Here is a 23435-nt window from a genome sequence, read left to right as displayed (position 1 = left end):
ACACTCTTCTCCACCTGCCACAGAATGAAACAGTGTCTTATCTTGTCATTTTGAGTGCACTTTTTGTACCATGTAGTAACAATGTAAGATTTGAATGAATAAAGGGAATTTCTATACATTTGTCTTCCCAATGCTAACTAAATAGTTTGGCAGTTTCCAAGATTTCTATGAAATACCATCACATATAGAGTAAATAAATGCTAAATTGTATTCAAATGTCAGCAATATTCCATAAATCTAGGATAAGCTGCTTTTTTCTGAACTACTTTAAAAAAAAAACAGACAAGAATAATTGGTATTCATTACATTTTGGAGAGGGAAAAAAAACCCAAATCTACATGGAGACTTTTTGATTAATCAAGCCCCATGACACATGGCAATAATGACATTCTGCTGTGGCCAACTACAGAAGGAGAACCATAATCTTGCAATAACATTTTTCTCTTGCTGTCTGAATCCTGAACACCATAGAATAGTGACTGTCATGGAGAGTGAAGCAGATGAAACAGACGGTTTAGTGGTGATTCTGGATTCTCTTTGGACATTTTTCATGGAGAAATTCTTCACTAATTGATGGACTTTGTTTATTTTCTAAAGCAAATCATGGAAGATATGTTTTGCCATGAATGTTGTTTAAAACAATGGTGGCAAAAAGTGAAGTGTACACAGATTCAGAACAGGGTTCAGGCAGAAAAATCAAGTGATATGTCCTACATATTTATACTCCAGAAAACTAGAAGACAATTGTGTGACATCTGAAATAAACTAAATTACAAAATGAAATCCTGCTATTTAAACATTATTTATGACTTGCAGATTTCAGATGAGAATGATGACTACATTGGTGTGGTTGTGGAATATATTCAGTGAAATGTATACAATGTGTAAAATATACAATGAAAATTTTTCACTAACATCCAAGGCCAGAATATATTTAGAACTCACACTTATTCTAAGCTGTGTGTGATGACTGATGTAAAAACTATAAAATGATGTCATTTTGAACCTAAACATTCATGAATGAATTCAGGACTTCACAGATAAAAGATGGTAATTCCTTAGGTCTCAGCTTGCTTCTTCAAAAACATTGCATCTAAATGGAAAACAAAGTATGTTCATGGCAATTATATCAACCCTTTGTACTCAAGAAGCTCACCACATGCTCACCTGTATGTAAAACTCTGGTTTGTATATATGTATATGAACACAATTTAATATTAATACAAAAATAGTTTAATAGTTTACAGATTGCAAAAAGTCTAATTATTTTCCAAAAAATACCATAGTTCAGTAACAACATGTTAGTCTTATTATTACAAAGGTCGTAATAATTTGCCATCAGAGATTTGTCACAATTAACTTTCACAACACACTACATAAAAGGAGTTAGATTTTCACTCTCTCAGAGTAGTGAATTGAACCTGTCAATTTCCATAAAATCAATTTCAATGTTAGATTTGACAGTTTGGCTATGTACAGGATAGAGTTATTTAATATAAAATCATTTCCCAGCCATACTTGGTATCTACAAGTATTATTTGTTTTACACATTTGGCAAGTTATCATCCACTCTTGCTGCTACAGTGCCCCCTCCTTAATTTCCCTCAAATAGCTTATCGTATCACATTTAATCTCCTTGTCCTCATTTTAAAATTCCTACTTTCATTTTATTCATCTTTTGCTCTTGATTCCTATGCTTTTCCTAATTCTGACTGCTTTGTTCATCTACGCCTTCAACTTTACTTCTCCTTTCAGACTGACTGAGCACTTAAAAGTCTTCCAAGTCTAACCAAAAATTAAATAAATAAATAAATAAGGTTTCCTCACATCTACTCACTCCACATCCTTCCCAAACTAAAATTTTGTCCCCCATCTAATAACTGTTTTTTAAATCTATCTTATGCAGCCTAATAAGACATTCAGGTCAGGGAACATCCCTTATTCTTTTGCAAAGTTCTAAATATATTTATGGTGCCACATAAGATGATTAGTAATAGCCTGAAACTACAACATAATTTTTGCCCCTACTTTTTTGCAGATGCAGTTCTATAAGAAACACCTCATATAGTTCACTTAAATTTATTTCCATATCCTTGGGTACTGTTTCAATTGGGTGAGAGGAAAAACAGTTTATGTTTGCATACTTCATGTCCCAGATACACTGGTCCAGTCAGTAAGTCCATATATGCTCTAACAACTTAAAAGGATAATGTTAATTCAAAATTGGCCCCAAAATTAAATTTTATAAAAAACAAGTTTTTTACAAAACTTAAGACCATAAAAAAGTTTCATTTCTTAAAAAGAAAAGAAAATAGTAAGTTTTTAAACAAATACACATTCACCTGCACTGATCACATCTCAATGTTTCAAAACTTAGAATTTAAAAGTGAAACTGGATGTGTTTTCATTGTCCCAACAAAATTCAAGAATTGAACAGTATATAAATGGTGAATAGTAAATTTCTGCTTTTTCAATCCCTTCTCTCTCTCCCCCCTTCTAATAACCTAAAATGTTGTTAAAAACACACGGGTAAATAAATGTATACAATACGAGTTGAAGCTGACATTGTCCTTTTAAAGCTTCAGCTGATTTTCACTTCCACCTCTCAATTTTTATAATATGACTGCCCATTCCCATGCTACAAGTATTCATTCTTGATGTACAGAACAAAACATGTTGTGCACTAGAAGAAATAATTACATCTCATGCAGTAAGTGTGCTTCTTTGAGATGTGTTGTCCATTTATATTTGACTGTAACATGGTATGTTTCACTGACTTAGCACCTCCTGCTGGTTATCTGGGGAATCAACTCTCAGCCAGGCAGACACCCCTCCCTGTGGTGTCTCATACTCAGTCCTGCCTCTGCTGGCCCTCCTCATGACTCAGTCCTCCGAGTGATTCACAATCCGTGCTCCCTTCCATTCTGGGGGATTCTGCAGTCTATTCAAGCCACTTCCCACTGTGGCCACTGCAGTCCTGCCACTAATCTTATTGCAATCAGGGGTGGAGAAGGTACCCAGGACCACCCACTACTCCGAATCCCGGTCCACAGACCAACGTATGTGGCAGCCTTTCACAGCGTCTCCCCTACAGCTCCTCCGTAGATTTCCCTGGGCTACTTCCCCACAGCCCCAGTACCTTCTCCACCCTTGCTTCAGGGCATTTGGCTCTGCTAAGTCCCAGCAGCTAGCCACTTCTCTGTCCAGAGTGCTGACAGTCCTTCCTCTTCTAGCTCCTGAAGGGCACTGTCTTTGCTCTGCTCTGCAGCTCCCTTATATGCTGGCCTCCTGGGCCCTGATTGGCTGCCATGCAGCTCCTTCCTATTGGCTGCCTTTTGCATAGCCTCTTCAACAGCCCTCTTAACCCTTTCCTGGCCTGTGAGCGGCAGGCACCTCATCACACACACACCCGTTAAGCCTGCCATCCTCGGGGGGTAGAGATGCCTCATGCTCTGTGCTACCCAGAGATGGCCTCTCAGGGTCTCTCACTGGTTCTCAGTGTCCTTTAAGCGCAAACACACCTCCTCCTTCTTTCACCGCAATCCACACCACTTGTTCAGTAGCTACCAGTTTCTCCTGAAACTGTTTTATCTGACCCACTGAATCCTCCAGCACCCTCTTCTCCAATTTCTGGGTTCCTTCCTCAGCCTGTTCGGCTCCCATGTGAGTTTCCTTATTTAGCTTATTTAGCATCAGCAGGACCTGGATTTGCCCTGTTTGTCTGTCCTCTTCATTGGGTTGGCCAGTCCAAGGCCCAGCTGGGGAGGGTTTTGCTCCCTTCAGCAAAGAGTGGCTCTGCATATTGCGGCTCCATCATTTCGGCACTTTTTCTGTCTCTCAAATACTATGCTGGGCAACTTTCCCAAAGGTCTTCTATCCATATATCTTCCGTTATATCAGGGATGACCGTGTTCCAGCATTCTCCACCACATATAACACGGTACACCTCACTGCCTTGGCGCTTCCTGCTGGTTATTTGGGGAATCAGCTCTCAGCCAAGCCGACGTCTCTCTCTGCGGTGTCTCGTACTCAGTCCTGTCTCTGCTGGACCCCCTTTCCCGTGACTCAGCCCTCCAGTCAAGTCACAATCTGTGCTCCTGCCCCCTTCTGAGAGATTCTGCAGTCCATTCTAGCCACTTCCCACTGTGGCCATTGCAATCCTGCCACCAGTCCAATGGTGATTGGGGGTTGGGGAGGGACCCGGGCCCGCCAACTATTCTGGCCCTATGTATGTGGCAGCCTTTTGCGGCATCTCCCACCGCAGCTTCTCAGTAGATTTTCCTGGGCCACTTCCCTGCAGGCCCAGTATCTTCTCCACCCTTGCTTCAGGGCATTCATCTCTGCTGAGTCCCAGCAGCCAGTCACTGCTCTGTCCAGGGTGCTGACAGTCTTTCCTCTTCGAGCTCCTGGGAGGCACTATCCTTGCTCTGCAGCTCCCTTATATACTGTGCTTCTGGGCCCTGATTGGCTGCTTTTCACGCAGACTCTCCAAGGGCCCTCTTAACCCTTTCCTGGCCAATGAGGGGCAGGCGCCCCTCACATCCACTCTCAGTGCACATGCTCATGTGCTCACATTCAGAATCTTTTGGCCAGCAGTGTCAGTTGGGGCTGCACCTGCACGCCGTGTCTTTGTGCTTCCCATGCATGGGCATAAAGGGAAGGGCAACCCCAAGTGACCATCAGTTCCTTCACCAATACAGAATCCAGGTTTTGTAATATTTCATAGTAGCAGGGTGGGTTATGGAATATATATGGAAAACATACACTGAAGATTCAGCTAACAAAGTAAGTTACTGTTGTTTCCCTTTCAATGCTTGTCCATATATATTCCATTCTTGGCGACTCACAAGCAATGACTTAGATGACAGGAGGTGGGTGCTTGGAATCTACCTAAACAATGACTGTAGGACAACGCTGCCAAAATTAGCATAAAATCTTGATGCTTCCACTATAGTCTTGTTCTTTGTATGGCTGACGTAAACATAGAGCAACAACTATAATTTTACATTCAGATGGTTAAGCCAGATAATTGCATCTGGAGTAGCAGAGTGTATTGCTGCGATGCCTTCTTTGTATTTGTGAATTGGGCATTGAGATGTTATATGTTCCATGGTCTGTTCTGGGTGACCACAGTAGCACACTGGAAAGTCTTTTCCATTTGTGCAGCAAGTGTCCGCATCTGCCATCTTTTGTGTGAATGCGGTTTGGGTGTGGGTTCAAAAGGGCTTACGTGATTTCAAACAGTGCTGAGGAACATTGTTAAGGTCCTGGTGGATGGGAAGATGTTTGTTTTCCATGATCCTTTGGAATATCCAAAGGGTTGCAGCATCACGGCAGATGGATGGGTGCAATGTGCGATAGCACCGGAAGCCAAGGTGTTGGGGTCAACTTGAGGGTTCCAGTGACTCCAGTGACACACTGAATTGCAGTGTTCACTTGGACATGAAGAAGTTGAGTATGGTTACTTCTGGTCCAAACTGATGCACAGTGCTTGGCTACGGAGTACATAAGGGCCATCGCTGATATCTGTCACACTGATGCTGATGCTCCCCAGCTTGTGCTTGCCAGTTTCTGGATCAGGTTGACTAGTGTCTTCGTCTTGGCAGCTACCTTCTTCAGATGGTTGTGAAAGGTTAGCATGTGATCCAGCTTCACTCCGAGATAGGTCAGAGTGGGAACAAGTCGCAGTGTTGCCACAGATGGTCACTTTCAGGTGAGCTTAGTATTCCTGTTAACAAGATGGAATGCAATGATTGCTGTTCTCTAAAGATTTGGCTTGAGCCTCCATTTCTGCTATTATTTCTCCGTGGTATAAGTCTCTATTCAAAGTGGACTCAATGTCACTGAAGGTGGCTGCTTGGGTTGCCTGTGCAAGATCATCCGCATATGCAAATATGCGCAACTTCATTGGCGGCATGTCGCTAGTGTAAACATTGAAAAGCACCGGCAAGAGTACCGAGTTTTGTGGCAGTCCACTGTTGAGGAACCAGAGCAAACTGACTTTGTTTCCCAATTGGACACACAGCCACCTACTGCTCAGCATCGGCCCAATTCCATAGCCTCCAAATTGGTGGACAGCACAAAAGGACCACTCAACAAAAACACCAAGCGAGAGATCCATCAACTACACTGGACAATGACTTCAATCCCTTCACAAGACCCCATCGCCACCAGTACAGATGAAGTGAAAGGGGGTTTAGCCGCAATGAAGAAAGGGAAGGTGGATGGTGGAGATGGTATTCCCCCAGAATTTCTTCTTCAACTAGGCTCCAGGGGACTCCAATGGCTGGTGAAACCGTACTCCAAAATCACGGAATCTGGATGCATCCCAAAAGCCTGGAGGGAAGCGATAGTCATTGCCATATTCAAACTGGGCAAGCTGACCTACAACCTGGGAAGTTGTAGGCTAGTATCACTCCTGTGCATTACTTACAAACTCCTAGAACATACCATCCTTTGGAGAATCAGTCCTCTTGTCGAGTCTGTGATCCCCCAAGAGCAAGCAGGATTCTGGCCTGAATACCATTGTTGCAGACAAGTTTTGGCCCTTGTAATGCACTTCAAGGTTGGATTCCAGAAGAACAGTAAGTCCGGCGCAACCTTCATAGACCTTTCATCGGCCTACAATATGGTCTGGATTATAGGCCTGATGCTGAAGCTTGCAAGGATTACTACGCTTGCTATGGACGATACTATAGAGTAATATTGGGTAAGAGTATGTACTGAAACTCCGTGTTGCTGCCCTACAAATTTCCAAGGTTGGAACATTTCTCGAAGAAGCTGCTTGAACTTTACTAGGAGTAAAGTTGGCTGTAAAATAGCTATTTTGTAGAATAATTCAATATAGACACAAATCCAATTAGATAATCTGTGAGTTGATATTGCCTGACTTTTTACCCTATCCACATAAGCTACAAATAACCTAGTGGCCAACCTAAAAGACTCAGTCCTATCTAGACAGACAGATAGCACGTTAAGCACATTCAATGTGTGAAGTTTAACTTCCCCTCTGATAGAATATAGGTTGGGAAAGAAGACATGCATGTGTCTTACTTGGTTAAGATGGAACTCAGAGAGACGTTTGGCTAAAACTCTGGGTGAGGTCTCAAGGTTGCACAAGCTTGAATTTACACACATCAGTATGTTACAACTAAAATTCCCCAGGCACCAATTTTTATGACTTTAAAAAAAAATAAATTTTTTTTTGCTTTTAAGATTATCAGAGAAATCCTGGCACTTCAAAACTTTCTATCTATATATTTTACGTTATTTTTAACAGTAAATTATCAAACAATAGTACAAAAAAATTAGTGATTTTGTTCTGCAGATATATTTAAATCAATACTAGTTAAGGAAGAATATTACAATGCTATGGAAACTATTTTATAATGAATTATTACAACAACAATCTTTTGATGCACTTGATTACTGTCAGCTCTTCAGCATTTTCATGAATGTTCTAGAATATAGCAGCTTGCTGCCTCTCTTTAGATGTGGCATTTATTGACAAAGCTCAAGAGGATAAAAATTGATCATAATCAAGAAAAAAGAATGTATTAGCTTCTCTACAATGCTGGATAATAAAAGGTGTGAAAATAAAATTAAGAGTCTCATGCCTAAACATTCAGAAGTTCTTTTGCGGTTTTTTGATAAAGCTTTAAAACTTTGTTTTCACTGTTACTTTAATGAACCCTCCCAATAGCTTAAAAATAAAATGGCTTTTCTTTCTGGTTGGCAAACACTGACACATTTCTATATCCCCCACACTAGTCATTTATCTGACAGATTGAAATGAACTCCTTTTGTTAATTTTCTTGTATCACCATTATTAATGTGAACTAAGGAAAAGAAGTTTGTTCATCCCCTCCATCCCTTTTTTATTCTATTTTCAGATTTGTAACAAAGGTCTGAAAAATGTTTCCTTCCTTCAAAAAGTTTTTTTAATGATTGTTTAGAAAAAAATCCTTAAAAATATGAGGAATATCAAATCATGTTGTTCCTGGCTTTTTTTTCTCCTTGGTGAACCACAAAATAAGACAAAAGCTTTCTTTGCCCTCATCTAAAGGAATGAGGACATGAAATCTTGAGCAAAGACTTTTTTCTCTCAGCTGGCAGATGTCTAAATTAAACGGGTGTTCGAAGTTTGAAACGGTCTTACTAGAACCATGTGCAGCCATTAGATGAAACCTGGTTTAAACTGGCTTAGATCATAGAATATTAGAGTTGGAAGGGACCTCAAGAGATCATCGAGCCCAACCGCCTGCTCAGAGAAGGACAAACTAGAGGCGGTGGGGATTGAACCTACAGCCTCATACATGCAAAGCATGTGCTCAAACCACTGAAGTTTGCATCAGTAAATATTTAAGTAAATGTAGTCCTTTTCTACACAAAAAGTTGCCCTGGTTTAACTAAACTGGCACATCACCACATATTTATACTTATAAAATTTGCTAATTTTACTAAGCTGGGAGAGGTTACAAGTGCTTTGGAGGATAGGATTAAAATTCAAAATGATCTGGATAAACTGGAGAAATGGTCTGAAGTAATTAGGATGAAATTCAATATGGACAAATGCAATGTACTCCACTTAGGAAGGAACAATCAGTTGCACATCTACAAAATGGGAAATGACTCCCTAGGAAAAAGTACTGTGCTGAAGAAAAAGATCTAGGGGTCATCGTGGATCACAAGCTAAATATGAGTCAACAGTATAACACTGTGGCAAAAAAAAGCGAACATTATTCTGGGATGTAGTAGCAGGAGTGTTACATGTGAGCAAGACACGAGAAGTAATTCTTCTGCTCTATTCTGCGCTGATTAGGCCTCAACTGGAGTATTGTGTCCAGTTCTGGGTGCCACATTTCAGGAAAGATATGGACAAATTGCAGAAAGTCCAGAGAAGCGCAACAAAAATGATTAAAGGATTAGAAAACATGACAATGAAAGAAGATTGAAGAAAACTGGGTTTGTTTAGTCTGGAGAAGAGAAGACTGAGGGGGGCACATAGTAACAGTTTTCATGTACATAAATTGTCATTACAAAGAGGAGGGAGAAAATTGTTCTCTTTAATTTCTGAGAACAGGACAAGAAGCAATGGGCTTAAATTGCAGCAAGGGCGATTTAGGTTGGACATTAGGAAAAACTTCCTAATTGTCAGGGTAGTTAAGCACTGGAATAAATTGCCTAGGGAGGTTGTGGAATCTCCATCATAGGAGATTTTTAAGAGCAGATTAGACAAACACTTGTCAGGGATGGTCTAGATAATGTTTGGTCCTGCCATAAGTGCAAGGGACTGGACTAGATGACCTTATGAGGTCCTTTCCAGTCCTATGATTCTGTAGGTCGACAAGCCCTTATACAAAACTAAACTGCTCTTAGACATTTTTAAACTAATGTAAGTATTCCACAGAGAGTTTGTACTGGTTTAACAAAATCATTTTCTATCTGATTTTAGTTAGGCCTGGTCTACAAAGTTATACTGATATAATTAAAGGTTTGATTTTATACTAATTTAACTTAAAGCAGAAACTTCTTTGTGTAGACAAGCCTCAAATGCGTAAGTTTAACCTTTCTTGGTAAATGATGTCTTAACCCTACTAATTCTTCTGCCATCCACAAAAAAAAGACCTGTGTTTAAAGTGTAAAAAACCGAGCTGAACTTTTAAAAAACCAAAACCAAAACCCACTCCCCTCCCCCACAAAGCCATCTTTATACATCAAGGAAAGCATTTTAAAAATATTATACCAGCCAAGCTTTATTCTTGTTTACAAGTCAATTTTAGCAACTTCTTCTGTACAACCAATAGAAGTGCATCAAAGGGTGCTGTGTATATCTTGCATAAGTGGTGGTTATTATTCTGTGACCAAATAGTAAATTTTAAAGTAATTCAAAACAACCCAGATTGTTTTAATCTATTTTAAGGCTGAGCACATTTTATTTGACAATGTGGCTTGAAAGTCAGGGAAGAGAGATTAATGTTCTGATTTTTGAAAGATGCTGAATATCTCTAGTTCCACTTCAACAGGACTCCAGTGCCTCTAAAATATGCAGATGTGAAACTCAACTATATTGTAAAATAAAAATGATTAAAATCCATTCCCTCCTTTACTCACCTGCTATGGCTCACATAAAAAAAGACTTATATGTGTTTAACTTTACATATTGAGAGTAGTAGCATTGTAATCAACAGGACTACTTGCTGTACATAAAGTTAAGCATGCGTGTCAGCTTTTACAGGATTACTGCTTTAGGCCTTGTCTACATGAGAAAAAAAGTCAGCATAGTCTAAGATATGAATTTAAACCACTGTAATTACACCAGTATAATTCCCCACATAAATACTCTTATTTCAGTATGAGTGTTTTTTTTCAGTTTAGCTCATGTCACTTGGAAAGGGGCTTAAGCCAAACAAAATAACCCATACTTACACCAAAGTAAGAGTGTCCAAACAAGAGGTTATAGCAGTATAACTATGTTGGTATAACTGGTAAAACTTTCTTGTAGCCTTAGCCTTGAGTTCAGTGTTCCAGGTTTACTCTGTTACAACTGATGACATCAACACCGCCTGAAGAAACACTGAGCAATATTTAAGGGAATTTTGAAGTTACCAGGGCAAACATGGAACCCTGAATTAAGTACTGAGAAAGTAAGTGCAGAAGAAAAATTTGGGATATATATATATGTGTACAAAGTGTTGGAGTTCACCTTTAACTTACCTATGGTACCTAGATTACACTTCACACCTCATATGCATAATCACACACTGGAGACTCCTGTGATGAATTAAACAAAATACACAGCATTTCAGTTTTGTAGTTGTTGTTATACAGGATTACAAAGATAGCATAATAATTTTGCATTTTTAAACTGTTATCCCTGAATTAGTCTGGCAAAAATGCTGACTTTTGAAATGAATAATTCAATATTTTTTCAATGTGAATGAATTCTGAACTGGTATTAAGAGCATCTATCTGAAAATGGGAAATACTGTTCTCAAAACATTTGGCGTTACATTCCACATGAAAGAGGAAAGGCCACTCCAAAGCATTTTACTTTCTTCACATGTATTGTTGGGCCATCTGCTCTACTGATGCAGAAAATAATACACTAATGTAGGCATTAGGCCAATACTGGATCAATACAGCTTAATGGAAGATCCCTCCTTCAGCATGAAAGCTCTCCAGCTATTGAACGCATTCCAAGTTTTCCCACAAGCTCATGAACTATAATGCCAATGGGAGCAACAGCCAGCTAGCACAGCTCCATGATGCTATATGCACCAAGGCTCATGAGAACTAACAAACATAGAAATGCTTTTCAACAGTAAAGCTTTGGTGCCTACCAAGTGTACAGTGATCCAATTTTTTATTTCCTTATTTAAATCAGGCAGTTTTACATAATCTCATACTTTTTTTTAATAGATTCTGGTCTCTCCTCTTACATAATCCCTGATAACTGCAAAATATATTCTGCTTCGTTGCTAATTTTATGACTCCTGCAAATACAGTAAACACCTGCCTCTTTCTAATCAAGGCAAGGAAACTCACGAGAATTAATCTTTCTACCTCTCCTCTGAAGAGTTCTCAGTACACTGAGAAGTAAAACCTTGTTGCTCAGACACAGATTTCTAGATAATTCAATTTTTTTGTCCCACATGTGCCTCCCCTCCCACCCCCAAAGAATCTGTGCTTTTTGCTACTGCACCTGTAAGCAGTTGGCATTGTGTGAAAGCAGTATTTTAAATTCTGAAGAAATGAGAATAAGCAATAGTTATTTTAATTTCATGACAAAAAAAAGTATTTTTAAATTATTACTTCAGTGGATTTTGAATGGAAATATCTTCAAAACATGAATTTTTACATAATTTGAATTCTGGGCTTAAATATTTGAACATATTCTTTAAGGAGGTTCAACCTAAACTCTGAATTTCCTTGTTTTCAGTAATAGTCTTATTCCTATTCTTTAATTCTAAGCATGCCCACAACATGCTAAGTGCTTTCTAAGGCATATTTCTTGCTCTGAGGAGCACACTTTATAAATTTTTTTGTTTTCTATATTAATAATAAAAAGAGACTGATAGCGGATTTTTGTTGTTGTCCCCCTACTAGCCTTTTAAAGCAGTGTCACAGTTAAAAGGAGCAATGATGCCAATTTTTGTTGTCCACATATTAAATATTCAGACAAGTCCTTTGTACTTTCTCCCAAGATGGGCCTCACAATTGCAAAGAGTTCCCCATAAACATCCCCAAATCTACTTTATCATCTTCTTTCCTATCCCTCCTTAAAATTCACCTTTGCAGGGATGTCTACAAAAAATTTGATAAGTCAATGCCACCCCACTGAAATTTGGCCAGGCTGCCCTTCAGATTAACACTCTTTGATGCCGAAATTGAAAAATACTGCCCTGAAAAACTTTGTGGATACTAAGATATGTTCTTATTTAAAATGTTTTCCAGTCTATGCACAGTTGGACAGCAGATTCAAAGGACTGATTTATTTAAAGAAGAATCCTTTATTGGAATCAATGTATTAATGACCCAAATTCCATCTAGATTATATTGGAAAGTCATATTTTGTTTACAAAAAAAAAGTTGGGGGCATGATTCAAAAAAGGTTGAGAATCCCTATGTTAGCTTAACATGATTGAAAAAACCCCATCCTTTTTGCCCTTCAAGACAGGGCCGTAGTAGTTTGTTCCTTCCAGAGTGCATAACGTTAGACTTAGTCTTACACACAGTTTAATAGCAACCTCTAGTGTTCTTGCAGTTATACCATTATAGATTGTTCCCCTTCCTGTACAGGAATAAACTAAATCAGTACTAACACATTTATACCAGAATAATTGTATTCACAACTAGAGGCTGTACTGCTTCAGCTACATTAATGTAGTTAAAATTGTGCAATTTGTCTGAGCAGATTTAGTCTGCTGTGGAAGAGCAAAATTCAAATCAATGGCTCTCCATCTTTACAGATCAGTCTGTGCTATATAGCAGGGATCTAAAAAGAACTATTACCTTAAAAGAAATATGCATGGTCACATGTTCTTACTATATGATACCTGACTTTACTCTCTTTCTAAAAAGCATCCTTATTCTCTCAGACCCTTCTTTATGCTGATGCTTATATGTCAGGGGTTTGTTTGTTTCTTAAACTGTTCATTCAACTGACATCCACTTCTAAAATTATGATAGAAAAGACAAAATCACCAGGAAGCCCAAAACAATTAAAATACTAACGGATGCTTTATGTTTAATTAATATTTCCAAAAATGTTCCGTTATAAGCAATGTAAATGAATATTTAACACCACGTGAGGGAAACACACTGTAGAGAACTAAACACCAGGCCCTCAACTCCATTTACAACTCCTATTGATATTAATGGAAGCTGTGCACATACAGGTGGGTCTTTATACCTAATTTTTACGTTAATATATCTTCTTACTTCTAATTTATTATATGGCTTCAAAGTCTGCATAAAACTTCATCAGATTATGCCAGATTTTCACCTAAAATCTGTAGAATTCTGTAGCTAATTCATTTTACATTACAAGCTTTAAACAACAGCCCAAGTTTTAGTATATTTAGGAACATACTTATGAGGATGTGTAAATATTACAAAATAATCATAGTGCTGTATGTACACCTGCACTTCAACTACGGCTGGTGGCATAGGAAGTTATACTGGTATAAGACACAGTGTGCATTTAAACTGCTATAGTTATTCCAGTGTAACACTTCATCTGGGCACTCATATTCTAGTATAAGAGTGCCTTTTCTGGTTTAGTTTAGGTTGTATTAGAAATGATTTAAGATAAGTTAAAAAAAATTACTCTTACTATGGAATAAGTTTGGGTTATAGCAGTATAACTATACCAGGTATTATTTGAAAAATCTCCTGTGTATCTCTCAGACAACTGTAAACCATTGTAGGAAAGCTTATCACCCCGTTCAACAAAACGTTAAGATTACGGAAAGTTCAGTGAAAAGACTATTTCATTTCCCTGTACAGTCATAACACCTCAACATGTGACTGCATTAGGTTTCAGAAACCAACTATGTATGGAGCTAATTCTTTAAATGAGAGGTCTCCAAGGAAACCTCATAGGGATTACAGGAATTGATGACAATTCAGTAGATGGTTTGTTTTCCTCTGAGCCAGTAATGAAACTATTGTCCAATATGGGATGTTGCCCTTTTTCATGAGATGTAAAACAAAGGTTCTGTTTGGTAAAATTCCCAACATTTCTTGCTATTTTAACATGGATCATTTGCCTAAATCCCTTCTGCACTTTAAAACAAAAACTCTATTCTTCATTTTCATTCCTAAATTACTGCCCAGTGTAACTATGTCCTCATTAGAAGGGTGGCATAATTTACTCAGATTTGCTGATTATATATAAGTAGGCATCAGAGTTTGTCAAGAACTTTAAGATCCTTTATGATTAAAGTGCTAAATAAGTAGAGATGTAAGTACTTATTTTTCTAAGGCCTTATCTACATTAGCATTTAGCCAGCAAAACTTTTGTTGTTCTGGATCACCCAATATCACGCTCTCCAATTCATCCACCATTCTTAATATCCATGATGAAAAGCAATAGTGATTTCATAACTCTTTGTTTTACACCAAACTTTGACTTGAACCAGTTGCTTAATTTTCCACCAATTCTTATGGCACTACTGAAGTTTTTGTACCTAACTTTTATAACTGCAGTTATACTGTCTGGAACTCCATTACATTTTACTACTTTCCATAATGCATCCCTCCAAACTGAATTAAATGCCTTACTAAAGTCAGTGAAAACAGTAAACATCTTTAATTCCCATTCTCACTCCCTTTCTCAACCTCCCACCACTATCAGAGTGCACATATCTGAACAATGCAACTTTGACCTGGTCTGAAGCCTCACTGTTCCTCACCTGTTACATCCTCTAAAACTGGCCTTAATTTGTTAAGAATTACTTTCGTCATTTTTCCTGGCACTAATAATGAGCTTATACCTCTATAATTATTTGGATTGGAAGATCTCCTTTCTTCAAGACTGGTACAACTATTGCCTTTATCCAGTCATCCAGTACCTCCTCTTGTTCCCAAAACTTTTAAATTATCTTCTCTAATGCTGATAGCACTTGTCCCACCAGCTTTTAGCTGCTCATTATATAAATTAAATTGTTTATTCTTGCAGCTTTCCCATTATTTTCACTGCTATTTCTATTTCTTTTTCTGATGGTGAGTCAGTGTGATATTCATTTTGCCTTGCAAGCTTCCCTGTTCATCTAGCGCAGTGGTTCTCAACATTTTCAAACTACTGTACATCTTTCAGGAGTCTGATTTGTCTTGTGTATCCCAAGTTTCACCTCACCTAAAAACTTGATTACAAAATCAGACATGAAAACACAAAAAAGTGCACCAGTCACATTAAAGCATCTTTTCCTCACTGCTTAATACTACCCTGATATTAATTTTTCATATTAAACACCGCAGCTGGAAGAAAGATAAGTGCAAAGGACTGCTAGGGAAGGTGATCAGTGAGAGAAGCCACCTTCTGGAAAAAAAGTTTTAGAAGCACTGAATTAAAGTATGATATTTTACCAGGCTAGGGGAAGTAACCTATTATATCTTATTCCCCCTCTGCCCTCACAGTCCTATATTCCACAGTGACATCCTTCTCTTTTTCTAAACACTGTAAAAAGAATCTTCCATACAAATTTTCACAAATTCTATTTACATAGGAATTACTTTTTTATTTGAAAATGTATTACAAATGAAGTGTGTACTTTTTTTTTTGTGCTTATTACGTATGCATTAAAAAAGCTGGAAAGTTTTTTAAAATAAATATTTGCTCGTTTCTCCTTTACAAATAGTAGGCATTTACAACAGTGCCCACAATGTAGCATACAAATGTTAAGGAAGACACACCACTTGTCCCACAGTGTGATCTTTGCAGTTATCCTTTAATTTCTGAGATCTTGCAACCTTTGATTGAAGGAGCAGGCATTTTTAATATTTTCAAGACATTTTCTCCTGTAACTCTGAGGTTAATAGGAAACAAAAAATATTTAAACAGACTGAATAAAAATAATTTCCCCTTTCAATCAGGTTTCACTTATATCTAACGTCAAGTTTACTAGTTCTTTAGCTGTCCATGGAGCTTCAGAAAAAAAACCCAAAAAGACTAGATCTGAATTTTTCAAGCAAAGTAGAAGATATAAAACAGAGGTCCTTGTGTACTTTACAGCAGGGGCAGCGGGCCAAATCCGGATTGCTAGATGCTTTAAGGGACTGCAAAATCTTTTTTATTTACTTATGCTTACTTCACTGTTGCTGGCGTTTTAAGCTCGAGCTGTCAAAGGCAGCAACAGAGGATGCAATTGCGAGGCTGTCAGCCCCGAGTAGCAGGGCTTCGAGCTGTCAGTACCCCACAATATCCCACATTGTCAGTTAAATCAGTGGAAGTGCTCCTGGTGAAGATACACGCTAGTGACAGAAGTGGTGTAGTGTGGACATGAAAAAATGCAGTAATTACTGTAGTGGCTGTTTGTCAACTTCACTCAGGTTGACTTGATTTTTGTAGTGTAAACTTGTCCTTATCTTTATTGTTATAGTGGTGAGAAAAATATTTCGCTGGAGTCTGAACCTTAACTATACCTTGAGCAAGAAATTTGAATCTTGACAAAAAAAAAAAATACTCTCTCTGCTTTACAGCATAAAGGAAATTCTGCAGCAGTTTCACTTATATTTATTTTCATGTTTAAATTTTAAAAAAATCTCACATTTTAAATTCAATTTGTATAGCACCCCAGTTATTTGATATTAAATTCATTTTTCCAGTCCACACTGTTTTTGGTATGCCACAAAAGATTTTTTTTATTGAAAATACATAACTGGATTATAAAAGGGGAATCAGGCAGTTTTGGCACAGGATGATTGGTAATGGTATGGAAAACACTTTAGGATTGTGACATGAGCACATTATCTGAATATTTCTCTTAAAGCAAGTCAACAGTGAAATATGTTGACATTTATAGGGTCATCTTTATGTTTGAAAATTAACAGCTGAGGTGAAGGGAGCAGTTTATACCTCTTAGAGCTATTGTTTCAGACAACAATGCATTGATTTGAATTGCATGGGTTCATTCTTTTAAAAAGGAAAAATGTAAAACTGGTGCAAGTTGTCGAACACAGACCAGCCCTAACCCTTACTTAAATTTGTTTAGTCTGCATCAATTACGAAATCAAGCTAAACCAATTTAAGCATATAGTTATGCTGGCTTAAATGCAGCTATACTGGAAGACAACACCAGCCTAACTAGACTGATTTGAGATCTAGTTAAACCTATGCAATAGACCAGGGGTGGCCAACCCGTGGCTCACAAGCCGCACGCAGCTCTTTGCTTATATAAATGCTGCTGGCAAGCTGCATGTAGCTCTTGAGACTGTAAGTGAAAGTGACCAGCTGCCGCCGAAATTGACGCATCAGTGTGAATTTTCGGTGGAGGGTAAGAGACTGTGGCTTTTTGCGATATTTACACCTATTTTTTGACTCTTCGTCTCTGACTGGTTGGCCACCCCTGCAATAGACAGTCCTGATATGAAGGAGCATAGTTTTGCAGCAAGGAATAGATTCCATTTCAAATTCTGGAGCATGACAATACAGAAAATTGATGATAAAGAAGCAAAAAAAGTACAAACTCAGAGATATTTGTCCCTTTTAAGCTATGCATTAGATTCAGAAATAAAATACACTCCGCAGCAAAAATTCACGGATCTCTTAGACAAACACATTTGGAGGGCAAAACTCTTGGGATAGAGTTGGGGATTTTATTACAATGGTGTTTGCACAGTCACGTTGAAGATTTGTACGGGCAGAATTTGGACTGCTTGATGCATCCTTAAGAGAAGAATGAAGACAGTACACACTAGGTTTTACTGTTTTAACTTAAGGTGTTATTTTATATTGTTAGTTAAGCAGTTCAACTTTATATAACATGCTTACATTGGTTAACCTGTTTTACAGCAATTTAGCTTGTGCCATTAAATGTACAGGTGCAAGCAAAACAGATAGAAAGATTTAAATAGATATGAGTTCACAAACAAAAGTTGCACTGGTTTGACTAAATCAGTTTTACGTTTAAACTGGTTTAACTTCCACATTTAGATAAACCCTTAAGGTGCATCTACACTGCATGCTTCTTTTGGAGGTGTGTAGTACACATATGCACACAGCCCCTAACATGGGTATAAACAGCAGTGTAACCACCCACTGCTTAGGTGAGTATCGTATAGACACGCCTAAAAAGCGTGGGTGTGTGTGAGTACATACCCTACATGGCTTTCTACTGGCCCAAGCCAGTGCCTCCCTGTCTATCACTGCTACTTTTAGCAACTGGTCAAATGCCCCCATCATCTTTGTAAGCATGCTGGAAGAAGATTCTAGGATTAAATGAAGACATCTAAAACTATATACTGAGTATCATGGCTAAGAAACAGTGAGAGTTTATGGTTTTCCTTAGGCAAATATTCTATATTAAGTGTACAGTGTTCTTGTTCTGACATTTACTAGCTGTAGCTTTCACTCTCTCTCAGAGCCAACATCATTCTTTCATCAAAATATAAACAAGATGCTGTGAAATCCTACCATATTTGTCTTTAAGCTTTGCAGAATCAAGATGAGAAAACCTCAGCTACTTATGGCTCAGAAGCCAGGAGAGTAAGCATGTACTTGACACTATTTTAAACTCTTAACACAGAGATTATTCCCGTTTCTGGAAATTGGTCCTACTTTTTCAGAATCAAAATATCAATAGACCATAGCTTATCTGTTCTCCCGTGTTACAATTTGCTTCACAAACAGTAGTAAAACTACAGCAACTTTATTAGATGGAGAAAAGTTACATGTTTATTACACATTAATCAATGCAATGCAATGCAACTAGTAAGTAAAATAACTAAAAATAAATATCCCAACATACAAAACTTAAACAATGGAATATTCAACATTGTGTCAGTATAAATAGCTTAAATCTTATGTTACATCAGGAAATCAGTATTAACAAAACAGGTAACGCTGAATTGAAATAATCTGTAAATACATTTCACATTCGAGCAATAGTGACAGACTTTGTCAATAACTATAATACCTTTATTATTGAGCCATCAGTTCCAATAGCTTTTTTTCAGTAATCTACAGAAAAATTTAGAGTTAACTGAAGATAGATTAGTTGGAATCACTTTCCAGGAGAATAATCTCCATCAAAGCACTATTCTATAGGAACCATGATGCTCAACCTCAAGGATGATGCTCTTAAGAGCAGCCAACAGCTTTTTTGGCACCAGGACCAAAACTATGGAACTCATTAAAGAAGATAAGAATGCCCACAAAGCTCATTGCCTTCAGGATGAAGAGTAAAACCTATTTCTTTGATATAGCTTTCTCACAACTACAAGTAAAAACAGTAAAGAATTAGGAAGAGAGGAATAAATCTGTTAAAACATAGCCCCAGGAGTCAGAAAAGGGAAAAATAGAGAGAATAGTTAGATCATTGGCCTAATGTGATTTTTGTTCTCTTGGAGACATTCAGATACTATGTAACAAATACCAATTTAAGATGATTGTCTCTTTCCAATAGTCTATCATCCACAGCAATTCTTTTCAGACAGGAAACACTGCCTTCAGAAAACTATTTCAAATCATAAGATGTGGCAAAAGCAACAGGGAATGACTAAATTAACTTTCCCTACAACAGAAAAACTACAAAGAAAAATGTAAACAGAAAGGCATCACAAAACAGAACAATGTCATTTCTTTTGGCCCTGCAGTGCTTTGATATTTCATTTTTAATAATGTTTTCTATGGAATTACCCAGTTCCAACTGACTAAAAAGTTCAGCAATCATTTTTTTTCTTTAAATAAGTCAGCATGAGCAGAATGAGTCCAGGTCCACAACTGGGGCTCCTACATGCTCCAATAATACTAATACATAAAAAGAATAGTGCCAATGCCTAGAACACCACTGTGCTCCTACCTCCTTTCAACAGTAACTACCAGCTGCAAACACAGTTTAATATGCAGTCAAGTCTGGCTAGCTTTGCCCTGTACTAAAGTCAATGTCAACTTCAATAAATGTATGTCGGCAAAATTGAAACACTTATTACAAAATATGTAAGTGTTTTACAGGGCACAGACTGTGCCTTTTGCATTTGCTCAGTATGTAATGCATTTTGAGCACTAGTGGGTACAATTAATGCAATAAAAAACCACCAGAGCAAAATGAGGGGCAAGCAGTAAGTGTCCCCCTATCAACTATACAGAAACCTGTCAATATTTATAAGGCAATTTCCATTCTACTTTATATTGTGTTAAGAATGAAATATATCAGTCTCCACTAAACCTGCATGCAGTGTAGTTGTAGCCATGTTGGTCCCAGGATATTAGAGACACAAGGTGGGTGAGGTAGTATCTTCACTAAACCCGGACAATCAAGGGATTGTAAACAAAATGAAGCCTTACCCCCTCCAGATCTTATTCACTATTTTGTCTGGACCAGATCTAGACCAAGAAGGCAAGCAGCAGGTTAAGTTCATGGGGGAAAGGGGTGGAGGAAGAAAACAAAGAACTTTCCTGTGTGCCCTATAAGCCTTTTGCCTAAAACCACCACATTCATTCTGACAGGTCCCCTTGCAAGTTGAAGCAGTCTTGGTTTCACAGTGACATGCAGCAGTGTCTGCCCAGGTGTTTTCTAGCAAAATGGCTGCTAGGGTTACCCTGATGTCCATTTCGCTTACAAAGTTGAAATGCAGCCAGCACATTTCACAGCCCAACCATGGGGAAAGCTTCTTTCTCTGTGATGAAAGAGACACAAGGCGAAGCGGGGCGGGGGCAGCTTCCACCGGACACCTCCCCGCACACACCCGGGGCAGGGAAAGTGGCTGGCGCGGCCTTTAACCCTGTCACTTGAAAGTCGCGTTAGAGCAGCCTCTCCGCCGGCGGGGAGGACGTACGGCGCCCAGCCAGCTCGGGCCGGCCCGGAGCCAGCCAGCTCCCTGCCGAGCGGCGGCCGAGGCGGGGCCCAGCCTCCCGCTCTGCCCGAGCGGCCGCAGTCAAACCCGCACGGGCCGCTCAGCCCCACACAAAATGGCTGCTGCGGGAGGCCGTGCGCTAGCGGGGAAGGGGCGAGCCGGCGGAGGGGAACGGGGCAGCTCAGGCGGGCTGAGAAGCCAGAGCCAAAGCCACCGCCCGGGGAGTCCCGCAGAGGAGCCTCCGCCGCGGCCGCCCCCCATCCCCGGGCGGGGCGGGCCCCAAGGCAAGGCGGGATCCGGGGAGGGGAGACACAAGCTTTTCCTGTAGGTGAAAGGTCAGGAGGGCGCGGAGCCGCCGCCCGGGGGAGCCGGGCCTGGAGCCGCCCGCCCTGGGACAGGCACGGAGGGAACCGCTCACTGAGCCCCCCGCCCCGTCCCCGCCCGCGCGGGGTGAGAGCCACCCGCAGGCGGCCCAGCGCCGTCGCGCCAGGCCCGGCGCCGCTCACTGCCCGGCCCGGCGAAGGTGGGGAGGCGGCTGCAGGCCAGCCCCGGCCGCTCTCACCTGGCAGGCCCGGCGGCTCCCGGCAGCTGCTCCGGGGGCTATTTTAGTCGGTAGCGGCGACTCGGCTCCGGGAGGTCAGAGTTCGTGACCCCGCCCCCTCCGCTCCGCGCGGCGCTCGGCTCCGCCCGCCTGTCCCCGACCCGCGCCTGCGCACAGCAAGCCCCGAGCCCGCCGGGGGACGGGACGGGAGCGCGCCGGGAGAGAGAGCGAGAGCGCGAGGGAGCCTCGGGAAGGGGCCGGGCCGAGACGCGGCCAGACAACTGAGAGGGCGCGCGCGCGCGCGGGCCCCGGTGGGGAGCCACGTGCTGTCGCGGGGCGGGGCGGCGCGGCGGCGCCTGTTCCTCTCGCACGTGGTTCTCCACGGCGGGCCGGCCCCGGGCGAGCCGTTCTCGGCAAGGACGGGGAGAGGAGCCGGGCCAAGGTTCCCCGCCTCCGGGCGCGGCTCCCTCCTGGTCCTGGTGCCGCTTCTTGTTCTGGGGAGCCCACCGAGCAGTGCCCCCGGCGGCCCGACCAGCTCGCTGCGCCGCCCCGGGCACAGCCCCTGTTACTGACGCGCGGCTGGGGGGCGGGCAGAAAACGCCCCCCCGGGGGCCCGGCCGTGGCGTGGGTAACCCGTAATCAGTCGGTCTGAGCCGCAGGGTCAGTGGCCTTCTGGAGCCGCGGAGACCTTGCTGTGCCCTCCTGCACCCTGAGGTTCGGGGTAGGTCGGTGTCCGGGTCGCAGGTGGACCCTCACCCAGCCCACGGCCCCCAGCCAGCCGGGGTAAAAACACCTCTTCCGTCTGCCTCTGTCTATAACGCCGCGTGGGCGCCCAGCGTGGACACCCCTCTCCTCCTCCCCCTCGTGTATGGGGCATCCAGCGCCCGTTTTGGCCTGGTGTTCACACCGTGTTAGGAGGGAGAATGCTGCTCCGAAAAACTGCTCTATCGTTGCTTTGCTAGGGCGTGGGGCCTTAAACGTACCTGTTAAAATTGAAAGCGCAGAAATTAGCAAATTTACGCCAATGGCTTCATGCTTTATTTTGGCCTTTGCTTAATTTGCTGGAGAAATAAAAATGGCCATACTGGCTGAGACCAGTGGTCTAACTAGACCAGTATCCTGTCTTCTGACAGTGGGTGGTGCTTCAGTGGGAGTGAATAGAACAGGGCCGGTTGAGTGATCCTTTCCCTGTCATCCAGTTTCTGGCAGTCAGAGATTTAGGGACACCCAGATCATGGGGCTGCTGTGTCCTTGATCATCTTGACTAATAGCCATTGATGGACCTGGCTTCCATGAACATATTTAACTCTTTTTGAACCCAGTTATACTTTTGGCTTTCACAACATCTCCTGCCAATTAGTTCTACTGGTTGACTGCAGCATGTGAAGAAGTACTTCCTTATGTTTGTTTTAAGCCTACTGCCTATTAATTTCACTCTTTAATGTGAATTAGCTCATTTACATAGCAGCCCCTTGCTTGGGAGCTGGTCTGGTCTCTGGCTGCTGCTCTCAGGCTCCTGTGTGGTCACTTATCCTATGTCCTTATGGCCAAGGAGCGATGGCTAGAATACTTCCCAGACACCCTTAGCCATAGCTCTGACTCCTTGGCCATGAACTAGGCTCTCAAGGCTGAATCTGTGGTGAAAGGCACCACAAGACCTGTAGGGTTGAAGTTCTGGAAGATTCTAACTATAGAGATCCTGCTTACAGCAGCCCTAAATATACAGATGCTGTCTAGAGCATCCTGCTAGCTCTCCAAAGCAGGAGACACCAGCTCCTGGTCAGAAGCAGTGCCAGGAGCAGCCAAAGGTGAACATCCCAGCCCATCAAAAGCTGTAATAGGTTCAGCCTCAGGCATTAGAATCTCAAGGTGTCCT

At 40.9% G+C, this 23435-nt stretch overlaps 1 protein-coding gene across 7 annotated transcripts in view; it reads right to left on the bottom strand.

The window, feature by feature from the left end:
• Positions 1-22535, bottom strand: part of NR2C1 (nuclear receptor subfamily 2 group C member 1) — a 104580-nt gene extending 82045 nt beyond the window's left edge. The window contains exons 1-2 of one of the 7 annotated variants that reach the window (XM_067559799.1): positions 21581-22535; positions 10717-10773 (exon numbers count right to left, since the gene is read on the bottom strand). The gene's annotated coding sequence lies outside the window, so the exon portion shown is untranslated. Of the gene's footprint in view, positions 1-945; positions 1047-10716; positions 10774-21580 lie in introns of those variants that run through there. The other 6 variants (XM_067559796.1, XM_067559794.1, XM_067559798.1 and 3 more) reach the window with 6 other exon arrangements.
• Between the last annotated feature and the right edge of the window lie 900 nt (positions 22536-23435).

This window comes from Emydura macquarii, unplaced genomic scaffold, assembly GCF_026122565.2.
Source record: "Emydura macquarii macquarii isolate MOO-44397 ecotype Brisbane River unplaced genomic scaffold, CSIRO-AGI_Emac_v2 contig_2205, whole genome shotgun sequence".
NCBI lineage: Eukaryota > Metazoa > Chordata > Testudines > Chelidae > Emydura > Emydura macquarii.
The sequence above is the reverse complement of the archived record's forward strand: the minus strand, read 5'-3'. Positions and strand labels throughout refer to the sequence as shown.